This window comes from Narcine bancroftii, chromosome 3, assembly GCF_036971445.1.
Source record: "Narcine bancroftii isolate sNarBan1 chromosome 3, sNarBan1.hap1, whole genome shotgun sequence".
NCBI lineage: Eukaryota > Metazoa > Chordata > Chondrichthyes > Torpediniformes > Narcinidae > Narcine > Narcine bancroftii.
The window spans coordinates 38,024,204-38,037,805 of NC_091471.1; the positions used below are offsets into that span (position 1 = coordinate 38,024,204).

At 40.0% G+C, this 13,602-nt stretch overlaps 1 protein-coding gene across 9 annotated transcripts in view; it reads left to right on the plus strand.

Moving 5' to 3' along the window:
* The window catches only part of ctif (CBP80/20-dependent translation initiation factor), a 316,523-nt gene that overhangs the window by 53,001 nt on the left and 249,920 nt on the right, over window positions 1-13,602 (plus strand). The window contains exon 2 of one of the 9 annotated variants that reach the window (XM_069923859.1): window positions 3,440-3,480. The exons of 7 other annotated variants lie outside the window; for them this stretch is intronic. The gene's annotated coding sequence lies outside the window, so the exon portion shown is untranslated. Of the gene's footprint in view, window positions 1-3,439; window positions 3,481-5,495; window positions 5,569-13,602 lie in introns of those variants that run through there. One more of the 9 variants, XM_069923860.1, reaches the window with a different exon arrangement.

Consider the following 13,602-nt stretch of genomic DNA (forward strand, 5'->3'; position numbering starts at 1 on the left):
ATTGTTCCCTTCAGGTGGAGTCATGGTAGGGCCTCATTTTTCCCTGAGGAAAGATCTTAACTGTAGAAAGTAGTGAAAGGTTCCATTAGGAAAATCGTATTTATCCTACAATTGTTCGAAGGACATGGGCTCTCTATTCTCATAACAGTCCTCAATAGTTTGGATCCCCTTTGGTGCCAAATATCCAGAATTTTGTAACCCAAGTTTATAGCCATCAGTTTGTTATGTATTATGGGTGCTTTTGGCACTAGTACAACCTCTTTACTGCTTTGAGTTCTGTGTGCCCGATGGAGATGTGGGGGGACTGGTAGTCATGGTGGGGGGCTGGCTGATGGAGGACCTCAGTTTTCTTCAGGCTGACTTCCAGGTCAAACATTTTGGCAGTTTCCGCAAAACAGGACGTCATGCGCTGGAGAGCTGGCTCTGAATGGGCAACTAAAGCGGCATCGTCTGCAAAGAGTAGTTCACGGACAAGTTGCTCTTGTGTCTTGGTGTGAGCTTGCAGGCGCCTCAGATTGAAGAGACTGCCATCCGTGCGGTACCAGATGTAAACAGCGTCTTCATTGTTGAGGTCTTTCATGGCTTGTTTCAGCATCATGCTGAAGAAAATAGTAAAGAGGGTTGGTGCGAGGACGCAGCCTTGCTTCACGCCGTTGTCAATGGAGAAGGGTTCGGAGAGCTCATTGCTGTATCTGACCCGACCTTGTTGGTTTTCGTGCAGTTGGATAACCATGTTGAGGAACTTGGGGGGGCATCCGAGGCGCTCTAGTATTTGCCAAAGCCCTTTCCTGCTCACGGTGTCGAAGGCTTTGGTGAGGTCAACGAAGGTGATGTAGAGTCCTTTGTTTTGTTCTCTGCACTTTTCTTGGAGCTGTCTGAGGGCAAAGACCATGTCAGTAGTTCCTCTGTTTGCGCGAAAGCCACACTGTTATTCTGGGAGGACATTTTCGGTGACACTAGGTATTAGTCTATTAAGGAGAATCCTAGCAAAGATTTTGCCTGCAATGGAGAGCAGCGTGATTCCCCTGTAGTTTGAGCAGTCTGATTTCTCGCCTTTGTTTTTGTACAGGGTGATGATGATGGCATCACGAAGGTCCTGAGGCAGCTTTCCTTGGTCCCAGCAGAGCATAAAAAACTCATGCAGTTTGGTATGCAGAGCTTTGCCGCCAGCCTTCCAGACCTCTGGGGGGATTCCATCCATACCTGCTGCTTTGCCACTTATCAATTGTTCAATTGCCTTATATGTCTCTTCTCGGGCAAGGACCTCATCCAGCTCTAGACTCAAGGGTTGTTGAGGGAGCTGGAGCAGGGCAGATTCTTGGACTGAGCGGTTGGCACTGAAAAGGGATTGGAAGTTTACCTACCTCGGCTGCACCATTTCATCTGATGCAAGGATTGACAAAGAGATAGACAACAGACTCGCCAAGGCAAATAGCACCTTTGGAAGACTACACAAAAGAGTCTGGAAAAACAATCACCTCAAGAAACACAAAGATCACCGTGTACAGAGCCATTGTCATACCCATGCTCCTGTTCGGCTCCGAATCATGGGTTCTCTACTGGCATCACCTATGGCTCCTAGAATGCTTCCATCAGCGCTGTCTCCGCTCCATCCTCAACATTCATTGGAATGACTTCATCACCAACATCGAAGTACTCGAGCTGGCAGAGTCCGCAAGCATCAAATCCACACTGCTGAAGACCCAACTGCGCTGGGTGGGTCACATCTCCAGAATGGAGGACCATCGCCTTCCCAAGATCGTGTTATATGGCGAGCTCTCCACTGGCCACCGAGACAGAGGTGCACCAAAGAAGAGGTACAAGGACTGCTTAAAGAAATCTCTTGGTGCCTGCCACATTGACCACCGCCAGTGGGCTGATAACGCCTCAAACCGTGCATCTTGGCGCCTCACAGTTTGGCGGGCAGCAACCTCCTTTGAAGAAGACCGCAGAGCTCACCTCACTGACAAAAGGCAAAGGAGGAAAAACCCAACACCCAACCCCAACCAACCAATTTTCCCTTGCAACCGCTGCAACCATGCCTGCCTGTCCCGCATAGACTTGTCAGTCACCAACGAGCCTGCAGCAGATGTGGACATACCTCTCCATAAATCTTCATCCACGAAGCTAAGCCAAAGAAGAAAGAATCTCTTTACTAACACAATCATTAATTTCCTTCCATATTTTTACCAAATGTTTTAGGATGGGGTTATCCGTTCTTTTATCTATTAATTTAGTATTTGTTTTGAAATGAAATCTTTTGCCACCTCCTCCCCATACTATGTAATCGTAAACCCATTTTGGTAGTTCACCTTCTTCAAATAAAGATGCAAGGAACCTCCAGTGGGCTAGATAGTAATATTTACTAAAATCAGGTAATTGTAGCCCCCCCTCCCCCATTTATAATCTCACATCAATTTTTCCATGGAGATCCTGGAGACTTTGCCATTCCACAGGAAAGTTCTTGTGCTGGCATTTATTTTTTAAAAAAATTCATGGTAAATAAATAGGAATGGATTGAAATAAATACTGTAATCTTGGCAAGATCTTCATTTTGATACAGTTTACCCTGCCCATCAGAGTGGCTTCTCCATCTGTTTAAATCATCTTTGATTTTTTTTCAAGGATAGAGGTATAGTTGAGTTTGTATAAGTTTCCCAACTCTCTATGTTGTTATCCCTAGGTATTTAAAACTACCTGATTGCCACTCAAAACAGCTCCCCCATTTATATCTTTCATAGTCCAAAGCAGTCAGGGGCATAATTCTACTTTTTTCCAAATTTACCTTGTATCCAGATAATCTTCCAGGGTGGCATGAAATTTGGGCAATGACTCTGGTGGTTCCATCAAGTATAATTAGCACATCGACTCTGAATAGATTTATTTTATGTTCAGTGTGGCCTACCTTGAATCCCTTTATGTCTGGGTCCTTCCTAATATATTCTGGTAATTCAATAGATAATTCAAACAGCCCTGGAGACAGAGGACAATCCTGTCTGCTAGATCAACATAAGGAGAATGTTGACAAAATTTGGCCTTTTGTTATGATGCTTGTGGTTTAGAATAAAATGTTTTTATCCAATTAATACATGTTTGTCCCTGTCCAAATTTTTCCATTACTTTAAATAGATATGGCCATTCCAATCTATTGAAGGTCTTTTATGTATCCAGAGATACTGCTATACTGGGATCATCTCTAGATTGTGCCTGATGCATTATTCAATAATCTTCCCAAGTTGTTAGCAGAATGTATTTTTTTTAAATAAAACTTGCTTGTCCGGCTTTAGTGATCTTTGGGAGATATTGGCCCAATCTCTCAGCCAGTGCTTTGGCTATTATCTTTTAATCTGTATTTAATAGTGAGATGGATCTGTCAGATGTAGGTTTTAACAGATCTTTATTTTTCTTAAGTAACATCACAATTATTATTGTTGAAAAGGTATCCGGGAGACCTTCGCCGCTTGGTTAACCACACTCATCGTGAGTAGCATCAACAAATCTTTAAATATTTTTTGTAAAACTCAGGTGGGAAACCTTCTTCCTCCAGAGACTTTATAGCTTGTAACAGTCCCAAAGCTTTTTCGATTTCCTCTGGGGGGTGGGTGGGGAGGAGGAGGAGGAAATGACGACTCTGATTTCAAACCTCTGCTGTCTTGTGGCTATACCCACTCGAGGGAAAGGCTTTGGGAGTAAACCTTGAGGAAAAATCTGGCGTCAGAGTCCTGAAGGCAGCTGACTGCCATACCCAGCACCAGCACGGCAACTCCTGTAATGCTGCTGGCACCAAATTGTATAGACTTTCGTCATTCCTTTGGACATGATATTAGCATGGAGAGGAGGGGTCCTACTGGATAGGCAACAGTCGGATCTCCATATCAACTTTGCCCTGGCTTGCGCCCTGGAGAGGCCACTTCAGTGACTACCATAGGCGCAGTACCCATTGTTGACTGCGACCGATGGAGACCACAATAATTCTTTATTTTGTCAGAATAATTGGGCATTTTTATTATTTGAAAAGAAAGATCTCTATAAACACTACTCATGACTGTCTATCTAAAAATGAAAGTTGAAAGATTTGTTCATTTGATGGTTTTTTTTTAAGTTTCATTGGCATTTCTAATTTGTTGATCAGCAGCAAGTGGGTAAAAGGACAACTTATTCAGGGCTATGATGTTTGGGTCCACAAATTCACAGAGAGAGATGTAACATAAAACTAGGCCTTTTGGGCAATTTGATTTTGCACTGATCATCAAGCACCCATTCTCTAACCCATTTTTATTCCAACTACATTGCCTAGAATTACCCATCAGATTCCACTGCTCACCTACACAGTAAGGACACATCACAGTTGTTATTTAATTCTATTTTGGGATGAGGATGGGATTGCAGCATACAGAGGAAACACAGTGGTTACAGAGAGAATATACAAACTCCACACCGTGTTGTGGGTGCATTTTTAATCAGCTTTTAATCATTGTGTTGGTGAAGAGAATCTGATGGGCCAATTGTACCAAAAGCTAACTATCTTGTTTGTCCAAAAGAAAAATGCAATCTGGACGTGCATTAAACAACTTAAACATGATCAGGAAGAAAGAGAGTTTCCTTCTGTTTGTTTTCTCTTAATTGTAAGAGGCAGATTTAAGTTTCTAAGAATTTGGGGTTATTTTTTATTGTAAATTTATTCTCTCTGCCCTTTTCATAATTCCTCCACTGCAGTTGATCAAGACCGATTTGATTTGCCTACTCTGACCTTTGTTTACTATCTGTAAAGTAGGTATGTTATCATTGTGGTCTTCTGTCATTGGGATGGTTGGGTTTCTTCAGCTATTGATATGATGGAGTTGATTACTAAGCCTTTTTGCCTCCCCTGGACAATGAAGAAAGTTTCCTTTAGAAAGAGAACTTAGCAAATCAATAGAGATTTTATCAAAATCCACAAGTTTTATGCTCACTCCTTTTTATGTTCTTTCTTTGGCTTGGCTTCGCGGACGAAGATTTATGGAGGGGGTAAATGTCCACGTCAGCTGCAGGCTCGATTGTGGCTGACAAGTCCGATGCGGGACAGGCAGACACGGTTGCAGCGGTTGCAGGGGAAAATTGGTGGGTTGGGGTTGGGTGTTGGGTTTTTCCTCCTTTGCCTTTTGTCAGTGAGGTGGGCTCTGCGGTCTGTGAGGCGCCAAGATGCACGGTTTGAGGCGAGATCAGCCCACTGGCAGTGGTCAATGTGGCAGGCACCAAGAGATTTCTTTAGGCAGTCCTTGTACCTCTTCTTTGGTGCACCTTTGTCACGGTGGCCAGTGGAGAGCTCGCCATATAACACGATCTTGGGAAGGCGATGGTCCTCCATTCTGGAGACGTGACCCACCCAGCGCAGCTGGATCTTCAGCAGCGTGGACTCGAATGTTAGTAAGCCATTAATTCTCTTAATTTCCATCAAAATTCTCTATTCCTGAATTTGAATATTTTCTTTCTGAATTAATAGTCTAGTGATACTCCCGTTACTTTATCGTGGCCAATTGTGTTGCTGTACATCTCTGAAAGTGTCCTGGAATGAAAGAGGTGCTAATAGTAAGTTGTGAAAAATAAATGCTGTTAGCATGAACTGAGAATTCTCATATTTTACATTAGTGCAGAACTTACTGAGAGTCTGGTCACAGGCAATTTTTAAAAAATTTTTTTATTTTTCATACTGTGAACCATATCAACCAAAATATATATAAACGTTTCTCATTAAATATACACAGTGGCATTTTCTCCCTTTTTTTTCCCCCTACCTTCCCTCCCCCCACTTCCCACCTCCCTCCAAAGCCAATAAATATTCAACATATACAATACGATAAAACCATTAAACAATGTCATCACACAATGAAAAATAAACAAGAAAAATGTGTCATCTACTTTTACACACTGGATCAAGTAATTTTGTCAACATCATTTTAGGGGGTGGAGGTCCGAGGCAAGTATGGTTCCCAAATTTGTGACTTTATTTTTTAAATTATATGTTATTTTTTCCAATTGAATACATTTATTCATTTCTATGTACCATTGCTGTACTCTCAGGCTGTCTTCTGATTTCCAAGTTGACATTATACATTTTTTTGCTACAGCTAAGGCTATCATAATAAATCTTTTTTTGCGCTTTATCCAATTTGAGGCCTAATTCCTTACTACTTAGAAGAAAGATCTCTGGATTTTTTGGCATGTTAATTTTTGTGATTTTATTTAATATCTGATTTAGATCTTCCCAAAACATTTTCACTTTCTCACATGCCGAAATTGCATGTACTGTTTTTCCCATTTCCTCCTTACAGCGAAAACATCTATCTGATAATGTTGGATCCCATTTTTTTAACCTTTGGGGCATGATATATAGCCTGTGTAACCAATTATACTGTATCATGCATAACCTTGTGTTTATTATATTCTTCATAGTTCCAGAACATAACTTTTCCCATGTTTCATTTTTTATCTTTATGTTTAAATCCTTTTCCCACTTTTGTTTGGGTTTATAGCGTATTTCATCATTTTCCTTATCTTGTAACTTAATGTACATATTCGTTATAAATCTTTAAATTATCATTGTGTCTGTAATCACATATTCAAAGCTGCTTCCTTCTGGTAATCTCAGTCTGTTTCCCAATTTATCCTTTAAATAAGTTTTCATTTGATGATATGCATACATTGTACCATGAGTTACTCCTTATTTGTACTTCATTGTTCAAATGTTAATAAATTATTTCCCAAAAAACAATTTTCTATTCTTTTAATTCCTTTTCTCTCCCATTCTCTAAAGGAAAGGTTATCTATTGTAAAAGGGATTAGCGGATTTTGGTATTTGGTAATTCGTTTTTTTCCTTTCTAAGTGAAGCTTCTTCCCTATATTGAGTAAATTATGCAGTACTGGTGAACTTTTATATTGTATCAACTTTTCATCCCACTTAAAAAGTGTATGTTCCGGTACCTTCTCCCCTATTTTATCTAGTTCTATCTTAGTCCAATCTGGTTTTTCCCTTGTCAGGTAAAAATCTGATAAATACCTTCACTGTGCTGCTCTATAATAATTTTTAAAGTTTGGTAACTGAAAACCACCTTGATTGTACCTCTCTGTCAATTTATCTAACGCTATCCTTGGTTTCCCCTTTCCACGAAAATTTCCTTACTATTCTCTTTAGTTCATTAAAGAATTTCTCTGTTAAGGGAATAGGTAATGATTGAAATAAGTATCGTATCCTTGTGAAGACATTAATTTTAATGCAATTTACCCTCCCTATCAACGTTAGCGGTAATCCTTTCCAATGTTCTAAGTCTTCCTGCAATTTCTTTATTAGTGGCTGATGATTTAATTTGTACAGGTGGCTTAAGTTATTATCTAATCTAATACCTAGGTATCGGATTGCTTGTGTTTGCCATTTAAATGGTGATTCTCTTTTAAATTCTGTATAATCTGCATTACTCATTGGCATCACTTCACATTTATTTGCGTTGATCTTGTACCAATATTTCTCCATACTCCAATTTCTTATGTAATTCTTTTATTGATATTTCTGGTTCTGTTAAGTATACCATGATGTCATCCTCAAATAAACTGATTTTATACTCCTCCTTTATTTTTATCCCTTTTCTTTTCTTATCAGTTCTGCCAATGGTTCTATTGCTAAAGTGAACAGTGAGGGGGTTAATGGACATCCCTGCCTAGATGACCTACTTAATTTAAATTGGTTCGATACATATCCATTTACTGTTACCTTCGCCAATGGTCCATTATATAATGCTTTAATCCAATTAATATATTTTTCTGGTAAATTGAACCTCTGTAATACTTTGAATAAATAATTCCATTCTACTCTGTCAAAGGCTTTTTCTGCATCTAAAGCAACAGCCACTGTTGGTTTCCTATTTCTTTGAACTGCATGAATTAGATTAATAAATTTACAGACATTATCCGCTGTTCGTCTTTTTAAATCCAGTTTGATCTTGTTTTACTATTTTTGGTACACAATCGGCCAATCTGTTTGCTAATAAATTTGCTATATCTTATAATCTGAATTAAGTAGAGATATTGGTCTATATGATGCTGTTGTTAGTGGATCCTTCCCCGTCTTTGGTATTACTGTAATTATTGCTGTCTTACATGTATCTGGCAAGTTTTGTGTTTCTTCTATCTGGTTCATTACTTCCAGGAGAGGAGGAATTAATAACTCTTTAAATGTTTTATAGAATTCTATTGCGAATCCATCCTCTCCAGGCGTTTTATTGTTCGGCAGCTTTTTTAATATATCCTGTACGTCCTCTATTTCAACTGGTTTTATCAGTTTGTTTTGTTCCTCTTCTTGCAATTTTGGCAGTTCAGTTTTAGCTAAAAACTCTTCTTCTTTATCATCTTTCCTCTTGTTCTCAGTTTGATATAATTGTTCATAAAATTCTCATTAATCTCTATTGGATTATATGTAATTTGTTTGTCCTTTTTCCTTTTTTAAAATTTTTAAAATGTTTCACACTATGAACCATACTGACCAAAATATATACAGATATTTTTCTCTTGAATATATAGTGTCATTTTCTCCCCTTTTTCCCCCCTCCCTTCCCTCCCTCCCTCACCCCCCCTTCCCATTTATTCAAAGTTCAATCTATATGATACATTAAACCTGTTAAACAATGTCGTCACTTCATAAAAATAAACAAGAAACTTTTGTCTTTTACTTTTACACACTGAGTCAGTTCATTTCGTTGTCTTCTCCTTCTGTCATTTTAGGTGGTGGAGGTTCGTGGTAGGATTTCTCTATTGTGTTTCATGTATGGTTCCCATATTTTTTCGAATATTGTGATGTATTTTCTTAAATTATATGTTATTTTTTTCTAATGGAATGCATTTATTTATTTCTATGTTCCATTGTTGTATTCTCAGGCTATCTTCTAATTTCCAGGTTGACATAATACATTTTTTTGCTACAGCTAGGGCTATCATAATAAATCTTTTTTGTGCTCCATCCAAATCGAGTCCAAATTTTTTATTTCTTACATTACTTTGAAGGAAGATCTCTAGGTTTTTTGGTATATTGCATTTTGTGATTTCATTTAATATCTGGTTTAGATCTTCCCAAAATTTTTTCACTTTCTCACATGCCCAAATTGCATGTATTGTTGTTCCCGTTTCCTTTGTACAGCGAAAACATCTGTCTGATACTGTTGGGTCCCATTTATTTAACTTTTGGGGTGTGATGTAAAGCCTGTGTAACCAATTGTATTGTATCATACGTAACCTCGTGTTTATTGTAATTCTCATATTTCCGGAGCATAGCTTTTCCCATGTTTCATTCTTTATCTTTATGTTTAGATCTTGTTCCCATTTTTGTTTAGGTTTACAGTTTGTTTCCTCGTTCTCCTTTTCTTGCAGTGTGATGTACATGTTTGTTATAAATTTTTTAATTATCATTGTCTTTAATCACATATTCAAAATTGCTTCCTTCTGGTAACCTCAGACTGTTTCCCAATTTGTCCTTCAAGTACTTTTTCAGTTGGTGGTATGCAAACATTGTATCGTGAGTTATATTATATTTGTCCTCCATTTGTTCAAAAGATAATAATTGGCATCCTTTTTCCTTGATGCCAATACAGTTCTTTTAGCTTGTTCTGTTTTAATTTGCCAGGCTAATATTTTGTGTTTTTTCTCCTAGTTCATAATACTTTTGCTTTATTTTTATTATGTCCTTCTCCACCTTGTATGTTTCGTATTTTATTTTTTTGTCCGCCAATTCTCTCCTTTTTGTTATATCCTCCCTTTTTACTAGTTCATTTTCTGTACTTACTATCTCCCTTTCCAACTGCTCTACTTCCCGATTATAGTCCTTTTTCATCTTAATTACATAACTTATTATCTGCCCTCTCATGAAGGCTTTTATTGCGTCCCATAATATAAATTTGTCTTTCACTGATTCTTTATTTATTTCAAAATATGTTTTGATTTGGCGTTCAATAAACTCTCTAAATTCCTGCCTTTTATGTAGCCTGGAGTTTAACCTCCATCTATATGTTCTTGGTAGGATGTCCTCCAGTTCTATTGCTAATAACAGGGGTGAATGATCAGATAATAATCTGGCTTTATATTCAGTTTTTCTAACTCTCCCTTGAATATGGTGTGACAGCAAAAACATGTCAATACTTGAGTATGTTTTATGTCTACTCGAATAATATGAGTATTCCTTCTCTCTTGGGTGCTGCCTCCTCCGTATATCCATAAGTTTAATTTCCTGCATTGATTTAACCATAAATTTGGCCACTTTATTCTTTTTGCCTGTCTTTTGTCCAGTTTTATCCACCGTTGGATCCAAATTAAGGGTTAAAATACTCTCCTATCATTACGTGGGTACAGTTTTTTTGCACTGCCAATAAGTGGTAATTCTGCCTCACGCAGGAAAAAGAATCTCAGGGTTGTATGTGATGTCATGTATATACTCTGACAATAAATCTGAAATTGGAACATATGAGCTTACATTGACATATAACATTGCAGCACAGTGCAGGCCCTTCGGCCCATGATGTTGTGCCAACCTTTGTAAATTAGGTATCACAATTTTTCCCTACATCCTTTAAGTCTTTTGTATATCAGACTGCTCAAACTACAGGGGAATCACGTTGCTCTCCATTGCAGGCAAAATCTTCGCTAGGATTCTACTAAATAGAATAATACCTAGTGTCGCTGAGAATATTCTCCCAGAATCACAGTGCGGCTTTCGCGCAAACAGAGGAACCACTGACATGGTCTTTGCCCTCAGACAGCTCCAAGAAAAGTGCAGAGAACAAAACAAAGGACTCTACATCACCTTTGTTGACCTCACCAAAGCCTTCGACACCGTGAGCAGGAAAGGGCTTTGGCAAATACTAGAGCGCATCGGATGCCCCCCAAAGTTCCTCAACATGATTATCCAACTGCACGAAAACCAACAAGGTCGGGTCAGATACAGCAATGAGCTCTCTGAACCCTTCTCCATTAACAATGGCGTGAAGCAAGGCTGTGTTCTCGCACCAACCCTCTTTTCAATCTTCTTCAGCATGATGCTGAACCAAGCCATGAAAGACCCCAACAATGAAGACGCTGTTTACATCCGGTACCGCACGGATGGCAGTCTCTTCAATCTGAGGCGCCTGCAAGCTCACACCAAGACACAAGAGCAACTTGTCCGTGAACTACTCTTTGCAGATGATGCCGCTTTAGTTGCCCATTCAGAGCCAGCTCTTCAGCGCTTGACGTCCTGCTTTGCGGAAACTGCCAAAATGTTTGGCCTGGAAGTCAGCCTGAAGAAAACTGAGGTCCTCCATCAGCCAGCTCCCCACCATGACTACCAGCCCCCCCACATCTCCATCGGGCACACAAAACTCAAAACGGTCAACCAGTTTACCTATCTCGGCTGCACCATTTCATCAGATGCAAGGATCGACAATGAGATAGACAACAGACTCGCCAAGGCAAATAGCGCCTTTGGAAGACTACACAAAAGAGTCTGGAAAAACAACCAACTGAAAAACCTCACAAAGATAAGCGTATACAGAGCCGTTGTCATACCCACACTCCTGTTCGGCTCCGAATCATGGGTCCTCTACCGGCACCACCTACGGCTCCTAGAACGCTTCCACCAGCGTTGTCTCCGCTCCATCCTCAACATCCATTGGAGCGCTCACACCCCTAACGTCGAGGTACTCGAGATGGCAGAGGTCGACAGCATCGAGTCCACGCTGCTGAAGATCCAGCTGCGCTGGATGGGTCACGTCTCCAGAATGGAGGACCATCGCCTTCCCAAGATCGTATTATATGGCGAGCTCTCCACTGGCCACCGTGACAGAGGTGCACCAAAGAAAAGGTACAAGGACTGCCTAAAGAAATCTCTTGGTGCCTGCCACATTGACCACCGCCAGTGGGCTGATAACGCCTCAAACCGTGCATCTTGGCGCCTCACAGTTTGGCGGGCAGCAACCTCCTTTGAAGAAGACCGCAGAGCCCACCTCACTGACAAAAGGCAAAGGAGGAAAAACCCAACACCCAACCCCAACCAACCAATTTTCCCTTGCAACCGCTGCAATCGTGTCTGCCTGTCCCGCATCGGACTGGTCAGCCACAAACGAGCATGCAGCTGACGTGGACTTTTTACCCCCTCCATAAATCTTCGTCCGCGAAGCCAAGCCAAAGAAGAAAGATATCCCTATTGTACCAGCCTCAACCACCACCCCATCAAAGCATTCCAGGCACCCACGTTGAATCCTGGACTTCTGGATAAATGCACTCTTTATTTCCCTTACCCAGTTTATTTAAAATGGCTTTCTAACAGTTATGATCTGTCTTAACCAGTTTCCATGTAGGCTTTTGTCTTGACTTTACTTCTCCACAGCACTGCTTTGAAAACTGTAAACCCTCCACTCTTCCCATTTCTGAGACTGAATCACTGATGCAAAGATTTGACAGGTTTCTCTTTCCACAGATACTTCTTGAGTGAGTTCAACACTTCTGTTTGTTTCAGATTCCAGCATCTACACTCTTTATTTGTTTTCCATTTGCCTCATCAGGCCAATAACCAGCTCTCAGAAAAATCCAGTCTTATTTTTCCACACAAATATTCATGGGATTTATCTTGTATGCCAATCCCATCATCCACCGATTCCAGGGACAATCTGGAGTAGGCAAATAATCTGTCATCTTTAAGATTTGAGATTCATTTTATCGTCATGTGTGACAGATTGTTATATTTTATATTATGTATAGATATGTTATAAAAAGAGATAAATTGTGGCAAGCTTTTTTTAGTGTAGGTCACATACAAACACTTCAAAATAGATCTCACTTAAAATGCCAGAGCTCTGCTCAAGCCTGACAGTCCAGGCTCCAAGTGCCTTTGCAAAAACTTCGAAGAATGCCTATAAGGACTTCACAAATAAGTGTTAATTGGACATGCTGTGGAGTAATCGATTATTGTTTTAGAAAGCAACAGATAAAGGGACTCAAAGATTAGGTCCGGTGCCGCAGTCTATCTGAATGCAGTTTGCTGTTCAAGGAAGGTCATGTGGTTTTTCAAGCAGAGAGAGTCAAACAGACTTTTCTCTGAATGTGTGAGAGAATTCATTCTATAGTTCAGCAATAGCAGCTGGGATGGAACAGGACAAGCTGGCAAGCTTGTGGAAAAACCCCTTTTTGAAGACCAATTGTGAGTCTTTGTTCAGCCTGTTCAAAGCCCTTGCGGTCCATACAAGAGGAGAAGACTGGCTGCGTAATTTTTCCCTTGAAATAAGGGAAACAGATAAGGAACTCTGTGGTGACCTGAAAGAAAGAGGTTATCAACTGGAAAACCCTGATGGGGCATGTTTCTCAGCAAGATGCTGAAGGGGCTGATCAGAAGGAAACAGTTTGTGTCCAGTTTGAATCAGTTTGAGCAACAAATCTCTATCTGAAAACTGTCAAGAACCTTCCTGAGTGGTAACCATTTGCCTTTCAAGCACCAAAGCCTGGCGAACTTTATAAATGTTAAATTCTGTGCACAGTATAAGAATTGCCTGATATCGGTAAACTTGGAGAGAGAAGAGAGATTGGACTATGAATCAAAGAACTTTCCTGAACAT